The 14,573-nt window shown below is 45.3% G+C and overlaps 1 pseudogene; it reads right to left on the bottom strand.

Annotated features, from left to right (window-relative positions):
• Nucleotides 1–14,531, bottom strand: part of LOC119350810 — a 20,388-nt pseudogene extending 5,857 nt beyond the window's left edge.
• Nucleotides 14,532–14,573: the final 42 nt, after the last annotated feature.

Below are 14,573 nucleotides of genomic sequence, written 5' to 3'. Positions count from 1 at the left end.
TGGACCCCTCTCTCTCGCCACCGAACGCGCCCATCACCACCGTTCGCCGTTCGCCGCGGCCACAGCCACCCCATCGCTCCCTCTCCGCATCCCTGAGCTCCGTCCCGACCCCATGGAGTTGCACACCGACGCACGCGACCAGAGGAGGCCCCAGTCGACCGAAGCGTCGTCGTCTTCATCCCCGGTGCCCGGAGATCGCCGTCGTAAATTCGCCGTCGCAGAAGCTTCCCCGAGCTCGCCGACCCCTCCGTTCGATCCACCGTGAGCCCCTGCTTCGTTTCCCCCTAACCCCATGTCCGATTTCGAGCTCTAGTCGCCCCCTTACCGGAGCCGAGACGCTCCGCCGCACGGGCTCGTCGCCGGCGAAACCCCGGTGACCATTTGGTCACGGGCGTGCACCCATTGTGCTTGCCGCGACCCGTAGAGCCCCTCCAGCGCCTCAGCTCCCTCGTTTGTGAGCAGCAGCGCCGAACCCGACCGCACCCGAACTCCGGCCGCCGCTCACGAGCTCGCCGTCGTCGGTACCGGCCACCACAGGCACGGCCACCACCACCGTTCGATGCGCACCAGCAAGGGCTCTCCAACGAGCCCAAGCACGGCCTCGCCCGTGCCCTGTAGCGCGTTTCCGGATCGCGCCGCCGTCTCGGGCCTCGCCGGCGTCATGTCGCCGGTGGGTTTGACCCACTTTGACCACGGCGGGACCCCCCCTGTGTCCATGACATGTGGGGCCGGCCTTTGACCGAATTAGTGTAAGATTTTAATTAGTGCTAATTGCCCTGTTAGTTTAGGTGTTAGATTAGTTAACACTAATTAATTTAGTTAATTAATTAAGCCACTGACATGTGGGCCCAGCCCTGCTGACATTTTCGTTAGTATTAGTTTAACCCTAATCAACCCAGTTAACCAACTGAGTCACTGACCAGTGGGCCCCACTGGTCAGGTTTGACCTGAACCCGCCCTGTTGACCTGATGACGTCAGGGTGATGTCATGCTGACGCAGTAAATGTTTTCTGGAGTTTTAAATAAATCAGAAATGATTTATTTATTTCAGATAATATCCAAAACTTCTAAAATTCATAGTAAATCAACCGTAACTCCAAATTAAATAATTTATATATGAAAAATTATCAGAAAAATTCAAGGAATCCATCTGTACCATTTTCATGCATGTTAGAACAACTTATAGCTACTGTTTAGCACAAATCAATTAAAGGGCATTTAAATAATCATATATGGAGTTGGAGTTTGAATCGTGTATTCAAACCAACTTCATTTAAATCATAGCTAGGTGCATTAGCTCAAAACACATTCATATTGCCATGTCATAGCATGCATCATATTGTGCATTGCATTGATCGTGTTTCTTCTGTGTTTGCCGGTGTTGTTCTCCCTCGGTAGACGTTGTACCGACGATGTGATCGTTGACACTGATGAAGACTCAATGCTATCTTCAGAAGTGCCAGGCAAGCAAAACCCCCTTGTTCATTCCGATACAATCCCACTCTCTCGCTCCTGCTCTCTTTTACTGCATTAGGACAACACCGATTCATCTGTTATTTGCTGCGGTAGCTGAACCCCTTTATCCTTTGCATGACCTGTCATTGCCACAGTAAATAGATGAAACCCACTAGCATGAGTAGGAGTTGTTTGAGCCCTGTTGTGCCTACTCATTCATGCTTGTTTGTCATGCCTGCTACTGCTTAGAGTTGTGTCAGGTCTGATTCATCCGGGATGAATCAGAGGTGTGTGAACATGTCCTACGGTGTGTGAGCTAAGCGTGTGAACACGATTTGGTAAAGGTAGCGGTGAGAGGCCATGTAGGAGTACATGGTGGGTTGTCTCATTGCAGCCGTCCTCAGGAACTGAGTTCTGTGTTTGTGATCCATGATTCAGCTACTACCATGCATTGGGCCCTGAAATATGACCCCGCTCGACTTCTTATTCACCCTAGTCCTCTGTCCAGGAGTTGCAAGTAGTTTCTGGTGTTTGTAGCTTACTGGAGGCCGTGGACAGCGCTGACCGTAGGGGTGGGCTGTGATGCAGTAGGTACGTGGCATGGTGTACCGGGCGCCCGTTTGGTGTCTCGGGAACCCTGTTCACATCGTTTGGGGCTGTGAGCGAAACTCCGGCCGGATCTCCTCATGGATGGAACCCGAATAGGCGATAAACCTGGACTAGAGACTTGAGTGTTTAGGTAGGTCGTGGTCTACACCCACGTCGGCTTTCGCTTGAAGTCTGCCGAGCACATGTCGTGTGCAGACGCTAAGTGGTGGAAACATGTATGAAGAAGTACACCCCTGCAGGGTTAACATTATCTATTCGAATAGCCGTGTCCGCGGAAAAGGACTTCTGGGTTGCTTATATCAGTTCATAGACAAGTGAAAGTGGATACTCTAAAATACGCAAGATAAGCGTGAGTGCTATGGATGGTGTTCTCGTAGGGAGACGGGAGCGGATCCATAGTGGTGTATTGATATGGTGAATATGTGGACTCGTGTGCGCCACCTCAAAGAGTCGCTTGCAGTTGTAGTTCAGGATAGCCACCGAGTCAAAGCTGGCTTGCTGCAGTTAAACTCCACCATCCCCTTTGTTGATAATGATGCATATGTAGATAGTTCTGATGTAAGTCTTGCTGGGTACATTTGTACTCACGTTTGCCTATTTTATGTTTTTGCAGAGAGACTTCGGTCTCGCTAGTAGTTCCGCGTGGACTTCGACGTTTAGCTTGTTACCTCAGCTACGATCTTGTGCCCTCGGCAGGATCTGGTAGATAGTCAGGCTTCTCAGCCTTTTTCATTTATAGATGTCTGTACTCAGACATCATAGCTTCCGCATGTGCTTTGACTTGTATGCTCTGAGTGTTGGGTCATGAGACCCATGTTTGTAATATCTCGCTCCTCGGAGCCTATTGAATAAATACTTGAGTTGTAGAGTCATGTTGTGATGCCATGTTGTATTTGCACATATCGAGCATATTGTGTGTATGTTATTGAAATGCTTGGTATGTGTGGGATCTGACAACCTAGTTGTTTATCCTTGGTAGCCTCTCTTACCGGGAAATGTCTCCTAGTGTTTCCACTGAGCCATGGTAGCTCGCTACTGCTCCGGAACACTTAGGCTGGCCGGCATGTGTCCTTCTTCGTTCCTGTGTCTGTCCCTTCGGGGAAATGTCATGCGATGAATACCGGAGTCCTGTTAGCCCGCTACAGCCCGGTTCACCGGAGTCCTGCTAGCCCAGTGCTACAGCCTGGATTCACTCGCTGATGACCGACACGTTCGATGTTGGGTCATGGATGCCTGTCCCTGTAAGTTTGTGCCACTTTGGGTTTACGACTAGCTATGTCAGCCCGGGCTCCTTATCATATGGATGCTAGCGACACTATCATATACGTGTGCCAAAAGGCGCAAACGGTCCCGGGCAAAGGTAAGGCAACACCCGTGGGAGTACCGTGCATGAGGCTGCAAAGTGATATGAGGTGTTACATGCTAGATCGATGTGGCATTGAGTCGGGGTCCTGACAGCGTTGGTATCAGAGCTTGACTGCCTGTAGGATTACCAAGCCAAACTGGTCGAAGTTGAGTCTAGAAATTCTTTAGTTATATGTAGGGGAATTGTTTGTGGGTTGGAACGTAAGGCTCTTTTTACTCCTTTATCTTATGACATTCTGATCTGAGTCAGTCTATCCTTCCACCGGGGGTTAAGGAATTAGGATCTTTTCTCTCTATCAGGTTCACGTGTTACTAATCCGTAGACTTATAAGATTGTTGGACTTAAGCCTCTGTTCAGTTTCTACTACTCCCGTACGTTAACTATTGATCTCGAAACCTTGATATTGTGCTTCTGAGTGGTTATGCCACCATTTTTGTGAATGTATCAAATCTTTTCTGAGCATTTACAGCCGTTATGCTGTCCGAGTCATCCCAGGTTTCTAAATAGTCGGATGCATTTGCAAATCCCTTCCTCCTGTTTCCGATGTGCCTTTGGTCAGATTAATCACACAAATCAGTGAGTTGAGGTACTTTATTGCCTTGACATATATGTTGGAGCTAGTATTATGACCCTAGGTGTCTTAGGGGATCATCTAGTAATTTAACCATGATTTGTGTTCCAGTGTGATGATTCTGGCCATCATTCTTGTAAGCATCCCGTGATGCTACCTAGTTAGTAGGCATTCTATTCCTGGGTTCTTGAACCCGAGATTCACCCTACTTACTTCATGTTGATAGTAATTGCTAGCTCCCTTAGGTTATTAGTAACCTTTGCGATAGTCCTTGAAGTTCGTGGTATCTTCTTCTTCCAAATACCATGAACTACTTATGGCAGAAGTTCCTCGTTGAACTGAACGATCACAACCAGAGTGCTCTTGATGAGTTCTCCATTATATATTGTGGCTCTGCCAGTTCTACCTTTCTACATGGGTTATCCGGAAGAAATATGTTGAACTTCGTTCGACATGCTAAACCATGCATCCACAACTCAGAAAATCGTATGTTCCTTTGAGTTGTCCCTCTTTAGTTGTCTTCTGACCCTCGTCTATCAATTGATAGTCAAGATTATGTGTGCATTCGTTCATCGATGCTATTACTCTTGTGGTCCGTCAAGCCATTCCATTTCGGAATGACTAGGGGAAACAACTCCAGTACCTCATCCATATCTAGGATTGGGTCAAAGTAGTTGTATTCCGCAGATCAAATGCCAATCCAGCTTTTGGTTCTGCTCTACCTTGGAGTATTACCATCTTTACATCGGGATTGTCATGGGAATTGCACACCATCCTATGAACTCTTGACACAGTGATACTTCTCTCCATCATTATTCATTTCTCGGTTCCCGTGTTGCTATAACCGGAATGCCGACAAATGAATCATGGCGTGTGAAATCAATACTGCTAGCAACTCTGTTGCTTGGTAGTTAAATGGACGATAACCTCATTCCTAGCGTGTTGATTATTGAATCGTCACCCTAAGACTGATTGTGCTACCTTGTCCATCTTCCTGATGCACACTTCGATTAATGAGTTAGGATTTTGTCAAGTCCTCACTCATTTGATCATATCGTCTTGCCCTCAAAAGCGAGATTGTTCTCGAGCTTAGTAACATATCGGTGGTTCGTGATTTTCCGAATATCTTCTCGTAAGTATCACCAGGTTGTCACCTGACTGTTATGTTGAGCTCGTGGTCAAGTTGGTTTCTTGTGAACCACTTTTCCTCCAAGAATCGGTGTTAGATATCCCTGAGCTAGTTGGTTAAGCTAGACAACAACTTGGAGAGTTGGAAGATAAAAGCTTGCCTGACTTAGTTCGTTCCAAATGGATATTCTTGTGTAGTGTGTGTTGAAGAAAGATGATATCTTCATCGATTGGTCCCTGTGATCAGTTGCTGGACCTATTGTCTTATCAATCCTTTGATTGAGTATGGTCTATCGTCAAATCAAATCAGAACCAACGATATTCATAATGTTGTCTTACTCGTGGGTTTTCCTCGAGCATACACCATTATATGCCTTGGTCTGACCAATGCTATCACCGTGTTCACTTAACTATGGAATTCCTTTTAAAGGGAAACCCGTATGAATTGTTGTTGAGCCCATTAACAACATCCTTATCTCCTCCATGATTTTGTTGAACATTAAGCTAGTGTTGGAAAATTTTGAAAGCATTTCTTCATGCTAGCTCATGAAGTACTTGTTTGATGAAAGGAGTGACTTCCTCTTATACACGTGCATTTGGTGAAAGTTGCCGCCGTGAATTTGAGAAAGTTAGTTTTGCTTCCTCTGGAATCATCCCAAGTCAGTCATACACATGTGCGAAGTATTCTGTGGTTTGGAGATTTGCAACCTTCATTCCATATGTGTTCTGAGCACACCAAGCCACTGATTGATTTGTTCAAGGAAAAGGAATTGCTGTGCAAATACTAGTTCATGCACAAGATTCCTATATCCTCAATGATGGTTCCCTACCAGAACTCGGTAGTGTTTTATTGTAAGACTACCATGTGATCATGTTTGCCTGGAACAGCGTGCTCACACGTGCGTAGCAGAACCAGCTCGTGCTTTGGAGCTTGCTATCGTAGTTCATTTCCCGAGAATCTCGCAACGTTATCTCGTCGAATTGTGTTGCAAACTTTCATTTTTCTTCCTAGACTCGATGGGTCTGGAATATCCTGACACCAACCAGATCTAAATCTCAGGCAGATATGATGGTTGGAGCATTTCCCAAGAATTATAATATTGGTCTCGGGATAACCGGTAAGGTGAATGTCGTGGCCAACACACCCCGCCGGGAGACCTAATATTGTAGTATCTTGATTGGAGAAGTTGGCCACCTCCCCATAAGGATTTCGTAGGATTTACCTCCATAACTGTTCCTTATGGATTCTATTGCTCCCGAAGTCCGACCTTTTACTTGATGTTCTAGTTATCAAACCATATCTATGAATGGGATACACTAGCACATCAAGGAGAACATTAGAAGCCGAGTGCTAAATGTCTCTCGGTCGATCATGCATATTTTGGTTCCTTGGCCTCGCTAAGGTGAAATATGAGAAAGTGTTATCCTCCTTTGCATCTGCATCGTCCATCGCTATTCATCATAGTAGTATGTTGTGTTGTCAGCACCCTTGACACGGATGTTGATAAAACCTTGATGATTATGGAAATGCTCAAGTTCTTGAGAGCACGCACAAGCGCTAGGTGATATCATCGGCACTAACTGGGATTGCTCTCAGTTTCCTCGGCAATGCTATGACCTTTTCAAACAGTGAATTCACTCTCTACTGTTGGGTTCTTCCCCGGTTACCAGAATCATTCCCATCATTTGCATTTTGTTCCCGGCTTGCACCGCCATTGTGCCACCCTACTCTGGATTACTCTTCTCAGTAATTACTGATCAGGATCATTTTCAAAAGTGGTTCTACCATGGGTCTCATCCATTTCTGATGATAAACAAAATCATCTATGACGTTGTCTTCAACAAGGTAATCCACATCATCCAAGTTCGAGTATGCCATTCTACCGAACCCCTCTAAATGATCGATTATGATTTGCCTTAAGCTGGTATAAAGAGTTTCAATGATCTTTGAATCAAAGGTAATTCTTTTTGCCACTTAAGGGGATATTTCTACCAGTCACCTTCCCTAAGGTGCATCGTTATGGTATCATGGCAACTCAACTCCTCGCGACGTTGACAACCGATCACCACATTCTTAAGTCTGGAATTGTTGTCTACCTAGTGAACCCTCATCATCTGTTCCACTCCATCCCTCTAGAGGTGTGCTTCGTCTCTCATCTCGAGAGATGTTGCTATGTCTCATTCCGTGAGTTAATCCGGAGTTGCTCGATCTTCGAGAAGATCAATCCTTCTAGAGATTCTTTTTCTCTCGTTGTCATGTTGGTAGGAGTTCCTGGAGCAAGACGTCGAGACAAAGATGGTGATCGAAACAACGTTCCTATGAAGTGCAACCTGGATCGTTAAGATTGTGCTAGTTTGCGTTCCCCCTTCACCTTACCCTACACTGAATCTCGGGGCGAGATTTTTGTTTAGTGGGGGTGAGTTGTCACATCCCTGGTCCTGTTATGTACTAGGCTAGACCTCATGTGAGCATCATGTTTTAATTCAAATGAAATTTGAATTGAGGGATTTTCAAAGCCTCAGAAACCTTCTAAAAATGATCAACATTAAAATCTTCTCAAAGAAGTCCAAGAAAATGTTCCTCTTAGTCTCTGAAAATATTGCAAAGAGGTAAAACTCAAAACAATATTTTTGGTATCTCAGAGTTAATTATTTTGGGCCTTTGAATTAAATAATAACTATTTGCATTGGATATATATTTCTTAATTAATTAATATATGTCCAATAATTCTGATCTTTGATGAAGGGCTTTGGAATAATCCTACTAGTCCCTACCATAATTATCAGAAGCAATAAAAATGATTTAGTGTCTAAAACTAAATCAAAACAAACTACAGAAAATAGAAAACAAAATTAAATAGAAATAAAAGAGAGAGAGAGAAGGAACTTACCTGACGCTTACCTGAGGCCCACTCACCTGGTGGCCCAGCAGAACCGGCCCAGCCCACCGCCGCCTCCCTCCCCTGTCGTCTTCCTCCCTGCCAGGAGGACGGGCACGCGCCCGGCGCACGCGGCCACGCGCCCCGGCCACCTCCTCCCTGCCTGGCTGCCTCCTCCTCCCCCTGGACGTCTCCCGCAACGCCACGGAGACGCCCTCGACCCCCCCGAGCCCCTCTCGCTCTCCCTCGCCCTCATCCTCTCCCCTGGACCCCTCTCTCTCGCCACCGAACGCGCCCATCGCCACCGTTCGCCGTTCGCCGTGGCCACAGCCACCCCATCGCTCCCTCTCCACATCCCTGAGCTCTGTCCCGACCCCATGGAGCTGCACACCGACGCACGCGACCAGAGGAGGCCCCAGTCGACCGGAGCGTCGTCGTCTTCATCCCCGGTGCCCGGAGATCGCCGCCGTAAATTCGCCGTCGCAGAAGCTTCCCCGAGCTCGTCGACCCCTCCGTTCGATCCACCATGAGCCCCTGCTTCGTTTCCCCCTAACCCCATGTCCGATTTCGAGCTCTAGCCGCCCCCTTTACCGGAGCCGAGACGCTCCGCCGCACGGGCTCGTCGCCGGCGAAACCCCGGTGACCATTTGGTCACGGGCGTGCACCCGTTGTGCTTGCCGCGACCCGTAGAGCCCCTCCAGCGCCTCAGCTCCCTCGTTTGTGAGCAGCAGCGCTGAACCCGACCGCACCCGAACTCCGGCCGCCGCTCACGAGCTCGCCGTCGTCGGTACCGGCCACCACAGGCACGGCCACCACCACCGTTCGATGCGCACCAGCAAGGGCTCTCCAACGAGCCCAAGCACGGCCTCGCCCGTGCCCTGTAGCGCGTTTCTGGATCGCGCCGCCGTCTCGGGCCTCGCCGGCGTCATGTCGCCGGTGGGTTTGACCCACTTTGACCACGGCGGGACCCCCCCTGTGTCCATGACATGTGGGGCCGGCCTTTGACCGAATTAGTGTAAGATTTTAATTAGTGCTAATTGCCCTGTTAGTTTAGGTGTTAGATTAGTTAACACTAATTAATTTAGTTAATTAATTAAGCCACTGACATGTGGGCCCAGCCCTGCTGACATTTTCGTTAGTATTAGTTTAACCCTAATCAACCCAGTTAACCAACTGAGTCACTGACCAGTGGGCCCCACTGGTCAGGTTTGACCTGAACCCGCCCTGTTGACCTGATGATGTCAGGGTGATGTCATGCTGATGCAGTAAATGTTTTCTGGAGTTTTAAATAAATCAGAAATAATTTATTTATTTCAGAAAATATCCAAAACTTCTAAAATTCATAGTAAATCAACCGTAACTCCAAATTAAATAATTTATATATGAAAAATTATCAGAAAAATTCAAGGAATCCATATGTACCATTTTCATGCATGTTAGAACAACTTATAGCTGCTGTTTAGCAGAAATCAATTAAAGGGCATTTAAATAATCATATATGGAGTTGGAGTTTGAATCGTGTATTCAAACCAACTTCATTTAAATCATAGCTAGGTGCATTAGCTCAAAACACATTCATATTGCCATGTCATAGCATGCATCATATTGTGCATTGCATTGATCGTGTTTCTTCTGTGTTTGCCGGTGTTGTTCTCCCTCGGTAGACGTTGTACCGACGATGTGATCGTTGACACTGATGAAGACTCAATGCTATCTTCAGAAGTGCCAGGCAAGCAAAAACCCCTTGTCCATTCCGATACAATCCCACTCTCTCGCTCCTGCTCTCTTTTACTGCATTAGGACAACACCGATTCATCTGTTACTTGCTGCGGTAGCTGAACCCCTTTATCCTTTGCATGACCTGTCATTGCCACAGTAAATAGATGAAACCTACTAGCATGAGTAGGAGTTGTTTGAGCCCTGTTGTGCCTACTCATTCATGCTTGTTTGTCATGCCTGCTACTGCTTAGAGTTGTGTCAGGTCTGATTCATCCGGGATGAATCAGAGGTGTGTGAACATGTCCTACGGTGTGTGAGCTAAGCGTGTGAACACGATTTGGTAAAGGTAGCGGTGAGAGGCCATGTAGGAGTACATGGTGGGTTGTCTCATTGCAGCCATCCTCAGGAACTGAGTTCTGTGTTTGTGATCCATGATTCAGCTACTACCATGCATTGGGCCCTGAAATATGACCCCACTCGACTTCTTATTCACCCTAGTCTCGCTAGTAGTTCCGCGTGGACTTCGACGTTTAGCTTGTTACCTCAGCTACGATCTTGTGCCCTCGGCAGGATCTGGTAGATAGTCAGGCTTCTCAGCCTTTTTCATTTATAGATGTCTGTACTCAGACATCATAGCTTCCGCATGTGCTTTGACTTGTATGCTCTGAGTGTTGGGTCATGATACCCATGTTTGTAATATCTCGCTCCTCGGAGCCTATTGAATAAATACTTGAGTTGTAGAGTCATGTTGTGATGCCATGTTGTATTTGCACATATCGAGCATATTGTGTGTATGTTATTAAAATGCTTGGTATGTGTGGGATCTGACAACCTAGTTGTTTATCCTTGGTAGCCTCTCTTACCGGGAAATGTCTCCTAGTGTTTCCACTGAGCCATGGTAGCTTGCTACTGCTCCGGAACACTTAGGCTGGCCGGCATGTGTCCTTCTTCGTTCCTGTGTCTGTCCCTTCGGGGAAATGTCACGCGATGAATACCGGAGTCCTGTTAGCCCGCTACAGCCCGGTTCACCGGAGTCCTGCTAGCCCAGTGCTACAGCCTGGATTCACTCGCTGATGACCGACACGTTCGATGTTGGGTCATGGATGCCTGTCCCTGTAAGTTTGTGCCACTTTGGGTTTACGACTAGCTATGTCAGCCCGGGCTCCTTATCATATGGATGCTAGCGACACTATCATATACGTGTGCCAAAAGGCGCAAACGGTCCCGGGCAAAGGTAAGGCAACACCCGTGGAAATACCGTGCGTGAGGCCGCAAAGTGATATGAGGTGTTACATGCTAGATCGATGTGGCATTGAGTCGGGGTCCTGACATATATATCAAGGTTCAGAAAACAACCAAAAGAGCTGGACTCAAACTTACGATATATTGCATGAATGTGAAGACAGATGGAGATATATATTACGAAGAATATACTACTGATGAACTTTGAGCATTTTTCTGTATCCATCCAAAACTTGTGTTTCCTTCACAAGCATGGAGATTTATTGAAGTAGCTAGCACCTTGTCTGTCTCTAGATTGTTAGAAAGAAAAAATTGTGGTCCAGGGCACATAATTAAATTAAACTATCTACCACCATAATTAACTAATTAAGTAGCAAGCAGTGCCTGAATAATGAACTAGCTAAGAGAATACAAAGAAACGAGCTAGGATTGACGCAAACATTTCTGCAAGCAGAATCACTACTAATCGCTGGATCTGAACATGAAAATCAGAGCTTATATACGTATAATCGTTGGTACTTGTGGCTCTTGGTTGGGCAACAAAGAAAGTAAGGAAATCAAACATTTTGCCACAGCTGATGAGTTGAGTTCACAGGGCCAATTTGTTCAACTAGAAATACTACTAGTATTTTCTGCAACCCTAGGCAAAAAACATACTTTCTACTAGGTTTGGTTTACAACATTAACTAACTTTAAGGGTGAGGGTGATACTACCGGTTTGGTTTCCCCTATCAATCAAGAAAGCGAATCAAAAAAATACGTCTACATGTCGAATCGAATAGGGGAACCAACGAACGAAGAGGGAGGGGTCTCTCAGGAGGAGAGGAGAGAGGAGAAGCGAAAAACGGCGTTACCTTCCTTGAGCACGACCGGCCGGGAGACAATACCCGCCGCCGGGAGACCTCGCTCGGAGATGGCGGAGGAGAGGAGAGCAGAGTGTAAACCCTAGCTAGTCTGGCGAGCGGGGGGAGGGCCTACTGTGAGCTTTCTGCAGCGGCGCCTCGCTCACATGGGCTTCCCACACCCGGAATGGCCGCGGGCCGACGCGCGCTATTTTCGGCCTTCTAGACTTTTTTTGGCAAAACATAGAATAATCTAAAAGTAGGAAATGAGATAAATATAAAATGCTCATAAAATATTTTAAATAAATAATAAAAATTTCAAGGCACTCTAAAATATTTCCATTTCCACGAAAAGAAATTTTCGTCTACTTATTAAAGGGTCTACCAGCTTTTAAAAATGTTCCTGTATGCGAAAAGAAATGTCCACATGTATCAAAATAAATCTTTGCATTTATGGGAAAATGTACATGTATTTTCATAAATGCTCTCGTATGTAACTATAAATGTCCATGCACATCCATAAGAGTATTTCGGAAGGATTCTTACATGTGAAGGAAATGTTCATGTATCTTAAAGAGATGTTCATGTTTTGGCACATGTTCAAAAAGAAGTACTCATGTATCTCATGCAAATACTCATTATTTACCTAGGAAAATAATAACAAGAAAACTAAACATAATATATAAAGGATGAGAAACAAAATTTCAGATGATTAAAAGAGAATGGGAATATATAAATAAAAACAATAAAAGAACAAAGAAAAAAATAAGACGGTCATTGTTATTGCACCATGACCCGTGCGTTGCTGAAATGACCCATCTATCGCATAGAGAAGGAAAATAGGTGTTATGAAACAATTAAGGATTTGGTTTCACTAGTGCAGAAATGCCTGCTAGTGGTGTTCGTAAAACATAGTTAGTGGCGTTGCGGGCCTACGCCGCTAGTATTATGCCAGTGATAAGGTTTACAGGATTAGAACCAATTTGAGAACTTTGTAAATTGCTACACTAGAACGCTACCCTCCCTGACGTTGAGAAATGCATGGACAAAAGTGGGCTGCTCCTGAACTTATGTCGGGCTAGTGGGCTGCTCCTGAACTATAGGGTAGTATTTCTGTCACATATGCATTAGACACATATATACAGTTTTTGTTGCAAAAAATATTTGGGTGTACATCTGTACACCCATACCCCTTAGTGGATCCACCCCTGATCGCTTCGGTCTTATATGACTTTGCTTTGCCTGCGTGATCATGTGTGTGTTGTATTGGTTGTGTGCATCATAGTTATACAGAGACCGGGTGTGTACTCATTATGATTGTATCATGCTACACTATGAGTCAGTAAAAAGCACTCTTTATCGAAAAAATGATGCCTAGGTTCTGAATATTTTACATGTAGCATATACCATCTTCCTAGATTTCTTTGATCAATGTCGATAGAGTGTATAGTCATTTCTGGTAATCAGAATTTAGAGCAGTTCCATTATTGTTGATATTCCATTTTTTCTGGCTAATCCATGTAAAAATATATTGTGTGTATAGACAAAGAAATCACGTGTGCTTCTGAGGGGAGTATTCAATAGGTCGAGGTGGTGCGTGTTTTCTCTATAAGAATGCAGACTGAGTGTTTGTAGGACACCCCGCAAAAAAAAGAGTGGTTGTAGGATACAACCTCACTTAACTTCCACGTCAGAAAAAAATGAATGATATAATTTTAATTTCTTTTAGGAGAATATAATTTTTAAATTGAGGGACGGATTTTGTTGGCGACTTCTTCATTTGCATTCAAGCCACTTAACCATCACTCTTTTTGTGGTATGTCGTTTCTGTTAAATATACTCCATTTTTTGAGGGATAATATACCCCTTCATTTGTTGTAGATATAACGTGGAGGGTATTACTTCCATTGTGCATCGTGCCCCAATTGTGGTTTATAATTATCTTCTGCTCCCTTTGTTCACAAATATAAGATATTTTGAATATTTCAATATGGACTACATACACACTGAAATAAGTGAGCAAACACACCAAAAAGTCTCTGACTTGAAAAAAAGCTAGAACATCTTATATTTGTGAATGGAGGGAGTAATATTTTTGAAACATTCACCCACCAAAAAAAATATTTTTGGAACATTAAAATGCATTCCATTTATCATTAAAAACTAAGGGCTGATGTATTGAGTTCTTATAAGTTTGAACATATACTAAATATATTGCTCTAAAGTTCCAACTATGTGTTTCCACGTTTACTTCTTTTCTGGAAAAGGAGGTTAAAACCCCCGGCCTCTGCATCAATCGGTGTATACAGCCCGCACGGGTTGATGACTAGTTGGTGCCTTAATCAGTTTGGTCCTCTTCCGTAGATGAAAGAAATAACTAACTTTATTTTTGTCTCCTTTAGTGGCAGTCTTTTTTTCTGTTGAGAAAAGACTGTAATGGCACTTGAGCGCGTGGTTGTGCCTATTTATAAGCACTCGACCTCGCTTACAACTTGTCTTCAACTTGCACAGACAGCCAACGAAGCCCAAAGCCCACTCTTGCTTTCGACTCCAACTCGATGGCGCGCTCTCTTCGCTTCCTCCCACTCGCAACAACGTTGTTGCTTCTCCTCCTGCCCGCAGCCCATGCCCAAGGTGGAGATCTGGGCGGAGCTAGGGCCGGCGAAGGCGCCGCATAGCTGCCCGGCCACCAAGCCCGGGATATGGGCTCTCGTGCTCATCCTGGGGATCGTGGCGGCATTGCAAATGGGCTACATTGTCCA

This window comes from Triticum dicoccoides, chromosome 1A, assembly GCF_002162155.2.
Source record: "Triticum dicoccoides isolate Atlit2015 ecotype Zavitan chromosome 1A, WEW_v2.0, whole genome shotgun sequence".
NCBI classification, from domain to species: Eukaryota; Viridiplantae; Streptophyta; class Magnoliopsida; order Poales; family Poaceae; genus Triticum; species Triticum dicoccoides.
Note: the sequence above shows the minus strand (reverse complement) of the source record. Positions and strands in the feature narration are given on the sequence as shown.